The 18,119-nt window shown below is 39.3% G+C and overlaps 1 protein-coding gene across 2 annotated transcripts in view; it reads left to right on the forward strand.

Moving 5' to 3' along the window:
- DPP6 (dipeptidyl peptidase like 6) overlaps positions 1–18,119 on the forward strand; it is a 568,651-nt gene that overhangs the window by 68,017 nt on the left and 482,515 nt on the right. The window lies entirely within an intron of this gene.

The raw sequence follows: 18,119 nt of genomic DNA on the forward strand, positions 1-18,119 counted from the left end.
GTGGCATTCGTGATGGCTTGGGGCGCTTGGCTTTAAAAAACCACTTCGTTCAAATCACCTGAAGCTCGTAAAAGGTACCTGTTGGTCTCGCGTCCCCTCCCTTCTTTCAAGGAAAGCTTTCACGTGTGTTTTGCCTCCCCTGTGAGGGGAAACGCTAATATTCAATACAAAGGTTTTATGTGTTTCATGCCTTGTGTTGATGTGTTCAAGAAGCAGACAAAGTATTCTCCATCCTTTAATTAAGTTCCATAGTAAAATGCTTTACTGGCTTTTTAAGGAAATGCCTCCTTTTCCAACTCCAATAATACTGCTTTCTCCAGCAGTAGTTTTAAAGAGGAAGGTGCAGTGCTATGTGACCTGTGAATTCAACTAGGGGAACATTCAACTGAACAGGAACTTCTGCAAACAATTTTCCAGGAGAATTGCACAGGCTGTGTGATTGCATCGTACTCCTTTCATTATGCCTTTTACATGCCTGGGAGATATCTGGTACTGGAACTTTTTTCATGTGGGGAAATTTAAACTATTATTTGCTTAAGCTACTGATCCTAGAGGTCATTACAGTCTTTGATTGGGATGTTCTGTATCAATAAGAAAAAGTAATTAACCACCTGAGATTACATTGTTCGATTAAAGTACAGGATTAACCTAATTTAGATACACAATGGCACAGTATTAATAAAAACCTGTCACACATTTTCCTTGCTGGTCTCTGAAGTCAGGGAATGATTAGCGAGCAGGGATTCCCCTACTGTCACTCAGCAAAGGGCTTGAGCTTCTAATGGGATTTTTGGCTCGCACTTTTGAGTGTGGCAAAATGGATCCGCATATCCACACCTCTGTGAGATGAGCTAAGGCTGGAGTGATCGATCTGCACACAGAGCTGTGTAGCAGGGACTCTCCACAATTCAAAACCGTCTGCAACAGACAATAGTTTTTGCCTCTGGTTTAAATGGGAGCAGGATTCAGCCCCGCTCAGGCTGCTAAGTCACAGTTAATTTCTTAACTGCCACCCAGAGTATTCTCCCTAGACCTGAATGCAAAGCTTCCCTCTGAAAAACTAATTTTTGAGACAATGTCAATGAAATTTCAAGACAAGACAACTGTTACACTGACACAGATTATTTCCTTAATTAATGCCTGTGGTTTTATGGGCCACCTAAACCACACGCAGTTGGTTTCTGTGTTAATCTGGTCTGTGGTTGCAACTGTATCTGCAGTTCATTTACGCAAGAATTTAATTCAGGTGAATATTTGAGCTTTCAGGTATTTGCACAGATTTTATATTTCTTCAGGATAATAATTAGCAGACCTAATCCTGAAATCTCAGATAGGCTCTTGATGGAAGTTCTAGCAAGTTAAGACTGTTACTGGCTTTACCCTTTTCCTTGAGCTGTTGTTTTACATTCAAATAATAGTAATTTTACCTATTTATCACTTTTGTTAAAAAGAATTAGAATCCTGAACTTGTTATGTCAAAACCTGATGCTGTGAGTGTTGTCTCTTACGTACCTGGCAATCATTGATAAGATGGGGTTGGGTGTGTGTGGAGTGTGGAGTCCCAGGAGGTGCATTACAGTGTGCGCTGCATTAATTGCCTAGCAGAATCTGAGAAGTTATTGAAAATTCAAAGCCCACCTTGGGTTTTTTTTTTGTTGTTTCTGGCAGTTTTGGTGTTGCTTAGAATCTTGATAAGCTTTTAACCATGTATTGATTTTCCTTTCTTTAAAAATCTTTCATAAATTGAGCTATTTCATTCTAAAAATGATGTGACAGCAAGTGATAATACTGGCACACTGGTCCCTGGCCATGCAGTGGGCCCTTTTTAAGTGCAGTGATAGCTTGTGTAGGCACTACACTTGCGATTTCTTTATTACCTAATTAAACCAGCAAAAATGAAGCCATTCTTGTGACACTGAGATAAATGTTTATATCTGTGTGACAGTATTTCACCAGGGCTTTGTTTTGGCTTTTTTTAATCAACAACATTTACCTGGAAATGTGCCTATTTTTATTTTACTGCACTATTTCCATTCATCATTTGAGCCAGGGAAATGTAATTTACAGAAATAGTTCAAGCTCTTACAATGGGATTTTTCTTAGTTCTACATAAATACTTCAGGGGTTGATTAATACACAGTGGTTTCTTCTAGTAAAAACTAACATACCCCGTGAGTTTTCCACAGTCTTTTTCAAGTTAATATGCAACAGTATGGTGTGGAGATAATGGTGTGGAGATAAATTTAATGCATTTACATTAATGCACCTAACCTTAGGTACAGGGATATAATTTACTTCATTAAAATGTTCCTGTCTTTTTCCTTTACACATTCAGTTATCAGATCAAGAAAACTAATACTAACTACACTTGTTTTATTCTACTCTTCCCTATGTCTTCCCCGGACTTATATATCATCAACATGGGCTTTATTTTGAATGGATTTGTAAGCAAGTGCATCAAAAAGAACTGGTTTGAAGAGGATCTTTAAAGTAGTGCCAGATTCTTCTCTTCTGTACCCCCGTGTAAATCTTGAGAACAGAGTTTGATAGAGGTAAAGGTGAAGTAAAGATGGAAAGGAGTTAGTAGCTTTGTATGTAGATGAGTGAAAACAATGGGCTTAGTGAGAGTGCGTAGGGGTATTGAAGACAAAATTCCATGTGCTGTCTAAGAGCATGCTGTTATTTTGGCATATTTAGTTGTCAGTGAAAGGAGTGAGCACTGCTGTAGCTATTTGTGTTAGAAGGATGTTGCTGTGAAACTCTTTTTCTGAATTTCAGTCTAGCCAGTATCTGCTCTAATGCTTGGAAACTACCAAGAGAAACCTTGATGAATGTGTCACTTTTCTGCTTCAGCCTGAATAAAAATTGGTGAATGGGACAAAAGAGGCAGTTATGGGTCGTTGAAAGGACTTGTAGAAGAGACTGGAGATTTATGTGTTTAGTTTGACCATTTAAATCCAAACTCCGATAGTTGCAGTTTAGATGTACATACCAAAAAAAAACCCACCCCAAATTAAAATAAAAAAAGTCCAGTGCTGTTATCACATAGAAACTATGCTGGCTTCTTGGAGGCCTCAGAAATCTCAAGGGTACAAATGAAGAGCAAGCTACTCTGTCGTCCTTGGAGTACTTCTGTTCTTCCTGGAGACACACTGGTGCAGCCTAATAGAAAAATCCAGCTTTCTTCCTGCCTGTTTTGTATTTCTGGTGCCTCTCATAAGCAGTAAATTCATATTACAAACATAAATAAAATACATTGAAGCTCCATTGTGATTTCCCTTATTTGCTGTATTTTACCTGCAAGTTTATTGCTTGCAGTGATCAATCACAGTGCACTGAAATGTGGTGTAATGCTTCTCAGCCAAGAATGCAGCTGTCCTATCGTGGGGTAAAGAGGCTGTGTAGAGATTACCTGTTCTTGAAACTCCCACACTGAAGTGGGTGGTGGAGTTTCTGATCCAGGTCAGACACCCTCCTACCTTATAAAATCATAGAATTGTTAGAGTTGTAAAAGATCATCCAGTCTGTCAGCCCAATGTACCATGCTTACTAAACCATCTCCCCAAGTGCTGTGTCGACATGCTTTCTGAACACTTTTGGGGAAGGAGACTTCACCACTTCCCTAAGCAGATGCTTGACCACTCTTTCGGCAAAGATTTTTTTTCCTAATATCCAATCCAAACCTCTCCAGCACAACTCTTATCCTCTGTCTCAAATTCCACATGACTTAGAAGCCAAAAGCAGTCCAGATTTTGTGTGCTGTTCATTAGTTGTCTACTATCTGGACTGAAACACAGAGACCAGCAGAGCCAAAAGCAGGGGAGCTGTGATAGTGGTTCCTAGATAAGCTGTTGTGACTCCAACTGAAGTTTAAAGCATGGCAGAAATTCAATTGCCAATCTACAGCATGAATTGCAGCAGAAAATTGTTGGGCTGCTGCTGCCTAGTGAAGGACAAGTTGTGTTTTAAAGACTGTAACAGTCTGGTGTCCTTTCTGGGTTGGGCGTAAAGGGGAACAAGCATTCCACTTTCTTACGATAATAAATGCAATAGAGGGTACAATCCATCGCAGGTACTAGAATTGCTGCATTGTGGCCCAGTGGGAAAGCTGTAAGATGTGCTGGGCCTGTTCTAGTGTCACAATGCTAGTTGATAGAAATTGGGAGTCTTTAATTCTCATAATTGGAAAGATATAAAATCTTGACTTTGACAATGGTTCTTCCACCTGCATCCCTCTCTTCGATACTACCCAAAAGCTCCCCTGCTCCCTCTTGAATGCAAGGGAGAGAGAACACTATTGTGTTTATTTCTCCCTTCCTGCTCTGAGTTATCTGTTCACAGGATAGTCTATCCCTTTCCCTTTCTTTCTGAATCTCTTTACTGCTTTCCAAAACAGTAAGAGAGGAGAGATGGAAGGGACTGTTAGGATTTTATGGTACTCACTCAGCTGTCATTCAGTGAAGCCCTGAGCAGTAACAGAGGCCACAGAGCTGTCAACGCTATCAGGAATTCAGTATTCCAGTCATCCATATTTGAGAGATTGCTTTTGTTCATTAATGAAATCTGGATTTGTTTGGTATTTCAATAGATGAATACCTAAAATGTAAGTTTTGTAGAGTTCGATGGCCCGAGGCTTTATTCCCTCACGGCACTGTGGAATAAGTCTTTCAACTGCCACAAGGTATTTCATAGCATGTTCTCTTGCATCAAGTATCACTCCTGTATATCTTGGAGGTTGCATTTCTTGGCACGGCTTTGTATTCACTGAATATTGGTCTAACTGACTACATAAAGGGGAAGGTGATGGAGAACCATGCCTAAGCACACCTCCAGCTGGTACAAAACTTCTAGTAGCAATAGGCTCTTAAATGTACCTGACAAAAGCAGAACAGAATTCAGAGCTGGAAATTAAAGTCGGAGCATTTTGGACTAAAAGATAAAAGTGTCCAGTTTTTACAGTGAAGGTGATGAGCTACTAGAGCAGTCTCTGTGGGAGTGCAGTAATTTTTCTGGCTCTCAAAGCTTTTCATTATAAGAAGATGAGAATAGGATTCCTTTGACTAAACTCTAGCTTCTTCCCTATAGACATCTATAGCTAAGTTAGTAAACTTGGGCTGTCTTTATCATTTAGTCAGCGGAGCCTAAGGTGTGATTCATCCCATCTTCATGTAGATGTATAAAGTGGGCCAGAGGACTGGCACTCTTAAATGCCAATTTCTCTCCATTGGCTTAAGTAAATAAGGGATACTATGGGAAGCATAAACATCTCGAGTCACCTTGAGGGAGGTAATTACCCTGCTCTACTCCACACTCGTGTGGCTCCACCTTGAGTGTTGTGTGCAGTTTTGGGCACTGCAGTATAAAAAGAATATCAAGCTACCAAAGAGTGTCCAGAGGAAGCCACAAAGTTGGTGAAGGGTCTAGAGGGGAAGTCATATGAGAAGTGGCTGAAGTCACTTGATCTCTTCACCCTGGAGAAGATAAGACTGAGGAGGGACCTTATAGCAGTTTACTGCTTCCTCACAAGGGAAGAAGGAGGAGCAGGTGCTGATCTCTTCCCTCTGGTGACTAGGGATAGGACCCGAGGGAATGGCAGGAAGGAGGAGGTTTAGCTTGGATATTAGGAAAAGGTTATTCACTCAGAGGATGGTGGAAGAGGCTTTAAGAAGCATTTGGACAGACACATGGTTTAACTTTTGGGGTTGTCATGTGCAGGAATAGGAGTTGGATGTGACGATCCTTGTGGGTCTCTTCCAATTCAGGTCATTCTGTGATTCTGTGATCTACCCTGCAGGTATCTAAGCCTTGAGTTTGTTGCTTGAATGTAGTCATAGATGTTCCAGAGTATCTCAAATGATACTAAGCACTGCATTAGGCCTCTGTCATTATGTAAGAGAAATACTACTCTATGCATCTTTGCAGGGTTTGTTGATCACATCTGCAAAGGGTTGTAGGGTAACATGAGCTGCATGTTTGGAGCTTTGCTCCTTCCAGGTCCTGACATCCTTGTGTAGCAGCAGGTTGGGTCTCCTAGCACTGCAGAACAGCTGTAGAAGGAGAGTCTGCCAGATGCCATTTTGCTGCAGAAATTGCTTGGTCCGTGGATTACATGTATACAGAGCTGTCCTAGAATATTATAATGCATCTCTAGCTTTAAAATTGCTTAATCCAAATAGTTTAATGTCATCACAAGTGCAATACATGTGCTTAATCTAGATCTATGCGTTTGCATGTGTGTCGTCTGTGCACTATTGTACTAAACAGTGACTCACGTGAGATTAACAAGTAAAGCCCATTTATGAAATTGTTTTATGTACTGTAAGTCTTGTGTAATCCACTAATGCATAATGCTGTCACTTAGGAAGCCTGGCATTCTTTCCCAATGGAGTATCACATTTAGCACTTTCCCATTGTGTTCATTTTGAAAAGGCTGTAGTTGAGAATAAAATTTTTAAAATAAATGTAATTTACAGAACAAATCTAAACCATTAGAGCCTGAATGTTGACAATGCATTGATAACTGTGTCCTAGCTGTGGCATACATTCATCTGTAGATACTGTGGATTTTCTACCCTTTTAAGGACGTTACTTTAACAAGCAGAGCTTGCATTGTAGCAAGGAAGGCATTGTACCCTGGTTGCTCTTGAAGTGAATTATCAAGGTTATATTGAAATTCTGCTTTTGCAAAAACTGTCTTTGTGCATCTGTAGTGGTATTGGTAAGATTCTGGATATCCTGGAGTATCTGTGTTGCTGTGCACTGGGACGAAGAGTGAGTCTTGCAGGTTGTTTCCAAGCACAAAATGTTCCCTGTGGGATCTGTCTGTCCTGCAATATCATCTTCATTACTATAAGTAAAGTGTGAGAACAGGAGCAGTGGGTTGCCTGTAGTATTTTGACCAGGGGGGAGAATGTGTAGCTGAATCTGAGTTCAACCCTTGATCGATAGGTGATCCATAATCTGTACATTTACAAGACAGAATAGAAGAACTGCAAACTACGCACATTAGGTAACCAATACAAGATTTTATTTCTATTTATGATAAGGCCTCTTTCATGGTGCAACTCAATGTTTATTGACTTCATTGCACACTATGAAGTATTTCCACCATCTCATCCCAGATTACTACGGAGTAACAACTTTAGAGGTTCTCCTGAGATGCAGCCAAATGTCCAATCAAAGCAAGTATGAGAACACTGACCCTTCAAGACAGCAGGATTAATTGCAGTGGTGAATGTTGCATACCCAGGTGAGCCACTGGGTGTTAAGCAGAGTGGGCAATGCTACAAAAAATCCCTGTCCCTGGCCAGAAGATTTTGTCAACTCAGGCATGTGTAGAGACAGTTAGACTTGGCATGAATTCCAGTCACACATTAGATGGCCTCATTCTGTAGTCATTATTCAGCACTTACTCAAGCAAAACTTTTGCTGAACTTAATGGGTTTACTACTGCTGCTGAAATGGGTAAGAAATTTGTCTGAGGCTCCAATGCCTTCAGATCTGAGTCTCAACACAAAACCCTGCTGTGTTCTGCATCGCTAAGAATTTCCAGTATTTTTTTTAAAGATAGCAAACAGTGAATATCCAGTGAACAAAACAGAAGTGAAGGGCAGGGTAAGCAAGCGAGCAGAAGAAAAGCATAGTGAGGTGATTATCCCAGACGATACTTCAGGTTAAGAAAAGTGCTCTGGAGTTTTTACTTCATCTCATTTTGTAATTCGTCCCCCACGGAGAACTCTATCGTCTCCTTCATCAGGTGTTTCACAGAGCATGCTGTATGCCTGCACTTTTGCTTATATTTGTTTTCACTGATGATGATAAACTGGAAAACATGCTGAAAATGAAACATTTTTATTTGTTTATCATTTGGGACTGAAGTTATTAAAAACAGGGAGAAAAACTGAAATGAGAGCTTGGCATATTTTCTGTAAATACTGAGTAGCTCTTCTGGAGCATATGATATAACCAAAGTCACCTAGAAATAAGCTTATTTTGCGCTTTTCTTGTGCCTAATTATGAGAATGTGAAAAATGTGCTTATATTAATGCCTTCTCATCTGGCTGTGAGGGGGCTGAAAGTACCTCTTATGAAGATGTGGTTTGTAAAGCAAATGGTTGTAATACAGGAATATTACTATTCATGAGCTCTGAGTCTATTGACTGTTAAAAAACAGGTCTGTGATCCACATGAAGGATTTGTAAAATGATGTGGGTAGAGCAGTAGTTCAGAAATTAATTGTGGTTCATATTAATATGACTGAACATTTTCTGTTCTCACTGTTTGAGAGTTTTTCTCAGGGAAGGGAAGTTCATGCTATATTCTGTGTTGCCTCTGTGTTGTTCTCTGTGCATTTTATTTCATTTGCATGAAACATGCATGTTTATAATTTGTTAAAAACTTTGTTAAAGAAAGTACTGTTTAGTTGCATTTGGACACTGTTGTAGATGTCAAAGTCTGTGAAAGATTACAGAAATTTTAAAGGTAAAATTTACTTACCTCCTTCTTCGTTCGAGTATATTGGCTTTTACAGATATACTTTGGCTATTTTGTGAAGAGAGCATCTTTCACCTTTTAACTTTCTCAGATTTTACCTGAACTGCAAACTTCATAGGGAAAGGAGGCTGTTGGCAATATCTAAGGGCAGCAAATAAGTAAAACCTGTTTGTATGCAGTAGCAATTAAAGCAAAAATCACATACTCCAGAGGCATGCTCCTTGTTTTGCTCCCTGTTCAGCAGTGTACTTAAGCACCTGTTTAACAATAATGGTAAGCATATGCTTAAATGTTTCTGCTGACTTGGGAGTTAGGAGGAGTCTGCCTTGCACACACAGTAGTTGAGCAGCCTGTTTTCCATCTGTGTGTGAGCATGGTGCTAGCTGAGCATTTTCCAGGTTAATGAGATTGGCATAACAAGATCCCTAGTGGACTCCGTGCAGTCATCAGCTCTTCTGCTGATGCTTACTGGCTATTGGGAGCTCTGCTTGAAGTTGTGTATCTTTTGCTAGTACCTGAAAGAGAATATGTGCTGTATTTCACCAGTGTGTTCAAATGGAAGCAGAATTGAATGGATTGTGAGTACACCATAAATATCAATTTGGCTCCATATTGCTAGCAAGAATATAGTGCATCCTTCAAATGTACAGTGTCTTCCAAGGACTATTTATTCTATAGAGCTGCTGATAATGGCTGTGCTTTTGTGAATTATGCATGTATTTGTCCCTAAACCTCACCTGACTATGATTTGGGGTGTTTAAGATTTGAAGCTGGCTCTAAGTATACATTTCAGATATTTTTCATTAAATACAATGTCCTTACAGATTTCTTTGCAATATCTATCAGAGTCCATCCTCCCTGTATCTGAAAGTAAACAACGAAAAGTACATGGGGGAAAAAAGGGCTTAATGCTCCAATGTCTTGCAAGAAAAGGCAAAATTACATGAAGTCAAAGGCGATCTTTCCATCTGTTCACTAAAGCAAGTGAAATTAGGTGGTGTCCCATTGTAGAAATGAGGGGGTTATTATTTACCAAATGAAGGAAGGATAATGACCCCACAGCATGCCTAGAAGCAACTTGCCAAGGTGTAAAAACATAGCAATGAGAATCATATTAGCCATTCAGGCCTTTTGGTGGATTAAAATGAGGAGAAAAAGCACACGCTTTTAAGGAGAGATTAAATAGATAAGAAGGAGGATGATCATTTTAGCTGGATTCACTGGCACAAAATTTAGCTTTCCAGTATTTTCAGGGAGAGGCTGCCTTGGTTTCTTCTGAAGGTTCCTTATTTTCCCTGTTTATACAGTTCTATCACATTTGAATCTCTGGTGTCTAGAGAGTTCTACAGTATTTGATTTTCACACTCTGGTTTGTTGTTTTTTTCTTTTTTTAACCTAACCCCTTAAGTTTTTAAGGAGTCATATCCTTGTGAAGCAATGCATATTATCAGTGACATCATGGAAAATATTGAGACAGAGTGGGTTAATTCACAGAATGGTGACAGATAGATGTAGTGCTATCCTGAGCTCTGCGCTCCCTGGTATATTAAAGAAGACACATGAATAGATGTGACTAAAGAAAGGCAGAACAGTGGAAAGGCTGGAAGGCTTTGGGCAATTTGCATTTAGGTATGAGGAAGCTTTCAATCTTCAGTCACGTTCTGAATCTATCCTAAATTGATAGTTATTGATGGTTGTTAACATCCATTGCCTGCTTGCTAATCTTTGTGTGCTGTAGGAGGAAGAGAGCCCTGGCTGCATGAGTAATTGCTGTGAACCAGCTTATAATCACATTGCTCAGGTACTCTCTGGAGGTGACTGATGGAGTCCATGTTACACATCATTTGGCAGGAGTGCCCTTGGCCCCAGGTAGCCTCATTCTTATTGGAATTAAAATAATTTGTGTGTTTTTCTAGTTCAAAGGGTAGGATTAAGTTCTTCTGAAAGTTGTTTTTGTTCTGTGACATGCAAACATGTATTGCATGCGGGGGTTGAATGAGCATGGCCTACTGAGCCAAGAATGGGGGAGGACACATGGCCTAAGTGTGCACTGTCTCTGTGGGTGATGCTCTGGAGTGGACTGTTCTTGTGATCTGTACCTTTTTCAGGGAGCTGGCAGCATTGCTTCAACAGCAGCTTAGAGGTAAATTGCAATGTGTGAAGCACAGACACTCAAGTCTCAGTGCCTAGAGTGAAATAAAGAGTAAGCTAAATTTATAGTCAGGACACATGCAGTCTCCACTTATGGGCAGAATCCACGTGTCAAAGAATACTGCATTTGGTGAGTTCATGCACAGACACATCAAGAACTTGCAACACACAGGAAGTGTTGGATTGGAGGCTACAGGGTTCAGTTCCCGATACCTAAAGCAATCGTAGTGTAGTGTCTTTGTCATTGGTGTACACAGGAGAAATTGTGCTTGAGGCTAGTAAAGTCTGTTGGATCACATAAGCTGAGACCAGTAAACACATTTACTATGCAAAAAGAGAATTCAGTTACTTCTCTTGTGCCTTGTAAATGTGTCAGACTGGCGCATCCACTCTGCTAGGTTCAGTATCTTGTGCTTTCTCCTTTTGGAGATTCTCCTAATAAGCCACTTTTCCAATCACATTAACTAAACATAAAGATACTTGTAAAAGAAGTATTAGGATTGATATGAATGAAATACAGATGCAAATGTGTTTCTCTAAACACTGGAAAAAATAGCAAAGTAAGTGTGAGAAGAATGACATGAAGAACTTTGTTCCCAGCAGTAGAATTGAGGAGTGTGCTGTGCAGTCAAGCTCAGAAAGTCTGGGCTCTGATAAAAGTCCCAGTACAAGCAGATGACCTTGTTTTCTAAGGACACTAGAAGTCCACAAGATAGTAACAGGTCATGCACACTAGCATAATTCCTTTTCCTGTTAGGCCAGCAAGGAACTACACTGTAGCCAATTAGATGTGTATTTTTTCAGAGGTACTCCATACAAGCTAGGCCAGCTAATGAACTGCAACCTTACTAATACTTATGAGTGCCTAAGTAGACAAGATCCTGAGGTGGAGGACCACCCCTTCTCAACTTTTGGCTTATAAAATGTATAAAAGACCTGCCAAAAAAATAGCTTGTCATTGCCAGTCGAGAAAACCCCAAGTGTTGCTATGAGAACTTAATAGTTGATATCCATTGTCCATTGTGGCACATATAAATCATCTCAGCCAGACTACCTGAACGTACACACCTTGGTGCCTGTGATAGTGTGATGAATGAACTTTAAGAGAGAATGAGAGTGAGTGGATAAATCCAGCATATTCAGATTTTGTTAATAAATACCGTCTTTTTCCATAACGTCTTGCATTGGGGCCTTTTGCACTAATTTCACATGTACTCAGGAACTGATGTCTTTCATTCACAGTGTGCTAACAGCAAGGATCTGTATGTTGTTGTTGGTCACAGATAATAAGAGAATGGGGAAGTTGTATCTCCTGATGTCCTCAACCATGTGATGGCAACTGTTCCAGTGAGAGTTATGACTGGAAATGACGATGGGTAGCAGGATAGTTAGGGGCTGCCAGAGTCCGATGGTGGAATGAAGCCACATGCATCTGCAAATATCCAAGTCTATTATGGCCATAACATTACCTTCCTTAATCAGTTCTGTAATTTTGTCAAGGAATGAAATCAAGTTTGTTTGACAGGATCTATTTTCCAGCAACCTGTATAGGTTAATGTTAATTATATTCCTCTTCTTCAGTTCTTTATCAATTATCTCCCATGTCAGCTTTACTACTTTTTCATTTCTAGAAGGAGTCCTTCTTAAGGGAGACTCTCCAAGATGTATAATTTCTGTGGGTAGATAGGACATTAGTTTTGAAAAGCCTAGCTGTTAATGCTGTAAGTCATGAGATAAAATCAGCGAAGGTGAAGAGGAGATGCAGGGAGCTGCTTTGTGATACAAGGTGAGAGAAAGCACCATCAATAAGAAAGTCCAGTCAAGATTCTGCAGCATCAGTAAAATGATGGACTGTGTGCACATCCGTAAGAGGACAAGAGAGCAAATTGATATTTGTGAGAGTCCTAAGGTGGTGGCATTGTTTGTTATACATTTTGTTTGCAAGCAGTTGGTATGCTGAAGGTGTGAGGAGAGGCAAAAATGATATTGATGATTCTGTAGAGAAACAAGTTTATGATGAGAAGAAAGGCACCAACAATTTGTGGCTATAATGAGGACAGACTAGGGTGAAAAGCAGAAGAATACTGATGCAGCTCTGTTTATGTCATGCTGGACTGGAAGCATGTGTCATGCAATCTGACTGAAAAGTGTATGCCACATTGCTATGATATGGAGCAACTTAAGAAGTTGTTAATGCAAATGTGTCCTGCCATGGGGAGGAAAGCAAATCTAGAGATTTGACTATAAACGAGAGGAAAGACTAACCTATGGTAATGAAATGCAAAGTGCCTGATCAAAATTCAGCATGTTAATCTGAATAGTAAATCTTCTATATGCATGTGTCACTAGAGCCCCATAGTTTACAAGGTTTTCTTCTTACAATATATGTTGCCCTTGATGTCCATTTTGATTGCGGGGTGTGGTAGCATTTCACTGTTGCCACTTTGTTTGCCTGCACTAGCTGCATGGAGTCAAAGGGCTTTAAAGGTTTCCTGACTGCTGGAGGCTCCAAGATGTGTAAGACAACTGTAATTTGTTAAAATGGGAAGCATAGGGTCTTTGCATGGGATAGTGTGACATCTAATCAGTGGCAATTGCATCTGATCTAGTTGTAAAAAAAATGAAATTTAAAACATAAACCATATTTAAATGACAGTAAATGTAATGCTAACAGGAACCCATGCTAAACAGGGGCTGTTGTGGGATCCTCAGCTTATCTTCTATATGCAGGCTTTGACATGTTTTATGGTTTCTGAGGAGAAACTGTCCTGCAGTGAATATGCTTGGATTGACATGCAACAGATTTTAATTTACAGGGAATATGATATTAATTTCTGGGGTGACCTTGGGCAAATCTCACAATGCTGCCAAACACAGGATAACTATGTCAGTAAAGGACAGCTCTACCATTTCCTTCTGCAGCAGCTGTGCCCTCCGTGGAACTTCTCACTGGTCTTTACGTCCGATCCCCATTTGTAATTAGGGATGATAATTCCTTCTGTTCTCTTTCTTTGTATGTTTTGACTGTGGTATTTTAAGCTGCCATACTATCCATCTATATTTGTTTACATAAACTGTTTCTGATTGCACTAAGTTTGAGTGCTTGTCTGTGCTAAACATTATTTTAAATGATACAAATGTCGTTGATCTGTTGAAGGTATGGCGTTCAGTAAGAGATTATAGGAACATATAAATTTGTACAATAATAGCTGAGCTACAGTTGTAGAACAGTTTTGTTCTAAATTACAAAGACAACTGAGGATAATGTCTTCTATTTATGTCCACATTTGCGTCTGAATTGGTGTTTTACTATGAATCTAAGCAATAGTTGTCACAGTTGGTGCACAGCAATTAACTTTTTCAATGGATCAGGTAATATCCTATTTATTAATAAATTAGTAAAATTTTAGTTGATGAGAAAATTCTGACTGACAGTGAAATCTAGTATAAAATTTTCAGATCAAATCTGTCTGTATTTGTGTCATTAATATCATATAAGAACATAATGATTTTGGTAATGCTTTGATTAGAAAAAGAGGAGTTAAAGCACACTACCAAAGTCTGACAAATGGGAAAGACTTTGAAATGTAACCCTTGATGGTTGTTTTCTTTTGTGTTATAGAAAAAATATGTTGAAAATTAATTATTTCATTTTTAATAAAATGAGACATTTTGATCGATGGGAACTGAAATTCTATTTACTTGGAAGCTTCAACAGTCCTTGTTTTCATCTTGCTTGGTAAGGAAAACAAATATTTCAGTATTTTTTTCTGTTAAATAGATATTTAATTTCCTTTCCTCACCTTGGTTTTGCTTTTTAGCACATAACTTTTTCATCTGTCTACAATCTATCAATACCATTAAAAGTGTGTTGTAAATTGAACTGACTGAAGAAAGCATATTTAGACCTAAGCTGTTAGTCAGTGTTTAATTCATCCTTGCTTATGCAAGACCACAATCTGCATACATAAGTCCTTTAATATTCAGCATAGTATTTCAAGCATGAATTGATTCCTTTTGGGTTATTTGTATAAATAAAATGAGAAGGATTGGCTCTAGAACTGTCTACAGGATGGAAACTTATTGAGCAGTATCTTGTTTCTCTGTCTTCATCAGAAAGACAGACTTCTGCTGTTTGCTATCTGTAATGGGTATGTGTTGCTTGCTGTGTCTTGATGCTCCATTGGATGTGAGATTATTCCAGAGGAGTCATTACAGCTTTTACAATGAGAATGAAATAGCTCCTTTGCAGCCATGAATATTCCTGTAAAAATGTACTTTCAAAGTCACTCATTACTGAGTGCAGTGATGAGTACTGAAGGAATCCTTAAAGTCGTTGGCATATACGATGATTTCAAGCAGACCATTCAAAGAGCTCCGTGTGGCTAAAGCTCTCAAACATACCTAACTGAATATAGTATCCAAATCCCACATTAGATATTCATTCACTCCAGTTTCAGAGCCACCCATTTAGATCTTGGTTCTCTTGGTCATATACAATTGTGTCTTTCAAGAGGAGCAGAGAAGGCAGTCTTGCCCAGAGTGAAACCACAGCACGTATAGACATACTTTATACTGTTTTCAAGTAGTCAGCCACTGATAGTGAATCTGGGTCAGGCAGCTGCTCAAAGCACCATGTTCCCATGACTAGTCTCCCCCTGTACTCTGCGCTGGTGAGGTCACACCTCAGATAATGTGTTAAGTTTGGGGCCTTTCACTACAAGAAAGATATTGAGGTGCTGGAGCATGTGCAAAGAAAGGCAATGAAGTTACTGAGGTTTTTTAGTGTAGAGGAAAAGAGGCTCAGGGGAGACCTTATCACTCTCTAGAAGGGATTGTAGAGAGATTATAGCAAGGTGGGCATCGGTATCTTCTCCAAGGTAACAAGCGATGGGATGATAGAAAATGGACTCAAGTTGCACCAGTGGAAGTTTAAGCTAGATATTAGGAAATATTACTTGACTAAAAGGGTTGTCAGCAGGCCACCCAGGGAAGTAGTGGAGTCACCATTCTTAAAGGTATTCAAAAGATGTGTAGCTATGGTACATACGGACACGGTTGAGTGGTGGGCTTGGCCTTACTAAGTTTACAATTGGACTTGATGATCTTGAAGATCTTTTCCAACCTGCATGATTATATGATTCTATGATCACAGACCTGGTTGGAGAGACATATCAGAGCTGCTGTCGCACCACTACTTGTCCTTATTTACAATCTAGTCTCTGTTTGTTTGTTCTAAGTATAGTTTATTTGCCCTTGTTTGCCTTGCCAAATTTGCTGAGCTGTGTGAGATGTGTGTGGCTTTGGACACATAGTTCCTAGAGAAATGCTGTCACTTGACATAATCCTTATTACACAGCAGATTTGCGTGGCTGGTAGTGTAGGGGGGTGATTCTCAGAAGTGTGAGTTTGTAGTGAGAGATCCCAGTGTATCTGCAAGAATGGCACTGACTGATTCAGAAGAGTGATGCACAAAATTTGGGCCAGTGGTTTGCTGTTTTTTCCTAAAGCAGACACCTCAAAGTTTTCACCGTAAGTCATGTGAGATTGTTTCAGAGGAAGTAAAATTAAAGGAGAGAAGAGAAGAGGAAAAGAATTAAAGTGCTGAAACATAGCACTCAATGACACCTTTGGAGCTAATTTGTGAGGGGTTATTCACTTAAATACTGTTTCAGTTCTTACAGTGTTGTCACTCCTTGCATGGACTGTATGTTTCTAGATCATCATCTAAAATAACTGTGTGAAAGCATCAGTAACGAAGTTTTTAACTACAGTCCTAACCTAGTTGATTTTCTCCTCAGCATGGAAGATCCAGTTTCTACCCTTTCCTGCCTTCAGTCCTTTCCTGTGATTGCAAGCGTACTGTGATAGGAAAGTCACACCCTCCTCATAGTTTATCTCCCAGTACCTTTACAGGGCTATGGCATATATCTAGGTCACAGTCTTATTTTGCTATGATGTACAGGAGAGGCAGCCTTTGAACTTCAGCAGGAGAGAATTCGGATGTTACACTGCAGTGTTCCTATTTCTTACTATTTCATCACTCAGCAATGTGGCAAGGAGCCTTTCTATATATATTTCTGCAAAATTTAATTGATAAATATTGAATCCAAAACACTGGATTCAGCCACTAGTGAGTCAGTTGCATATTTCTGTAACCAAAATCTGTCATAGAATTTGGGTGCCAGCTGCTATTGAGAATGAGGTGATATGGCTTTTTTTTAAAAGTAAAACCAATACTTCATCTCAAAGCTGTCATGCATAAGGACCATGTCTTTCTAGTTGCACTATTTGCAGTCTTCTGTGTTATAATGACAACAATTCATGGCTATTAGCAAACTGACCTAGATAGACCAAAGGACGTTTTTGTAGCAAAGGACGTTTTTCTTGCAAAGGATGTTTTTGTTCCGCTTTTGCTTGGACTGCCCTGGCATTGCACAGCAGAGACTTTTGGAGCTGTGAGTAGGATAGAGTGATCCTGTAAATGACCCTGATTATCACTTTCATAAATGCTCTGCATTTTCTAACCAAATGACCAATTAAGTGAAAGAATAAGATTTTTAATTATAAAAAATGGAATTTGTGTTTTCTAATCAGTTGTATAGGTGGCAATTATTCATTGCTAGAAGTTAAAACAACTAAACTTCAAGCAGTCATTGGGCAGATTATATCAAAGAATTACTTAATTTGAAGGTTTGGTTGGTTTGGGGTTTTGTTTTGTTTAATTACTATCTCTAGTGGAAACTCACAGTATACTGATTTTTAAAATCTGTCTAAAGATGAAGTATTAATACTTGTGCCAAAACATGTGCTGCAGGTGTTACTGTTACAGACTTGCAAACCTGAACAAATTTAATATTAGGTCCCCATTTTGTGAAACGACATAGAGAGTAGAAGGTAATATAGGACTATGTATTCTATTTCTTTTTTCTTCTTAGCATGTCTTTCTGTATCTGAATTTTCTATCTGTCTGAGCTGACTTTACTACGCCCTTTCTCCTGTTCTTTTCACATTTATCAAACCTCACTATTGCCTGTCAGACAAGTGTGGGTATCTATTTTGGCTGGTTTGGAGACTAGCGTATTCTAGAGTAACACGGAGAATAGATGTGGTGCCTCTGTTCAGTATGCAGCTTGTTGCTGATGCAGTATGATCCTGTTTTGAAGAATAAGTCATCCTGCTCCTTTGTAACATTTTTATGTCAGGCATTTGCACTGATGCAGCTACTTTGGTGCAAAAAATTCTGTATTTCAGCAAACTCTAATTCACCTCGTTGTATCTGTGCTTACTCATTTGTAAAGTGAGCAACTTAATGTTTGTCTGTCACATGGGAGTGTTGTAAAGCTTGCTGAAGGGTAAATTTAAAGCATTTGGAGGTCCTTGGATGATAGACACTATAGAAAAGCTCTGATTCTGTGTACTGTTTTACTGCTTTTCTTTCCGTTTTAAGTCCAGCTCAGCATTACACAAAAATG

The sequence above is a fragment of the Phaenicophaeus curvirostris genome, chromosome 6, assembly GCF_032191515.1.
Source record: "Phaenicophaeus curvirostris isolate KB17595 chromosome 6, BPBGC_Pcur_1.0, whole genome shotgun sequence".
In the NCBI taxonomy this organism is placed as follows: Eukaryota; Metazoa; Chordata; class Aves; order Cuculiformes; family Cuculidae; genus Phaenicophaeus; species Phaenicophaeus curvirostris.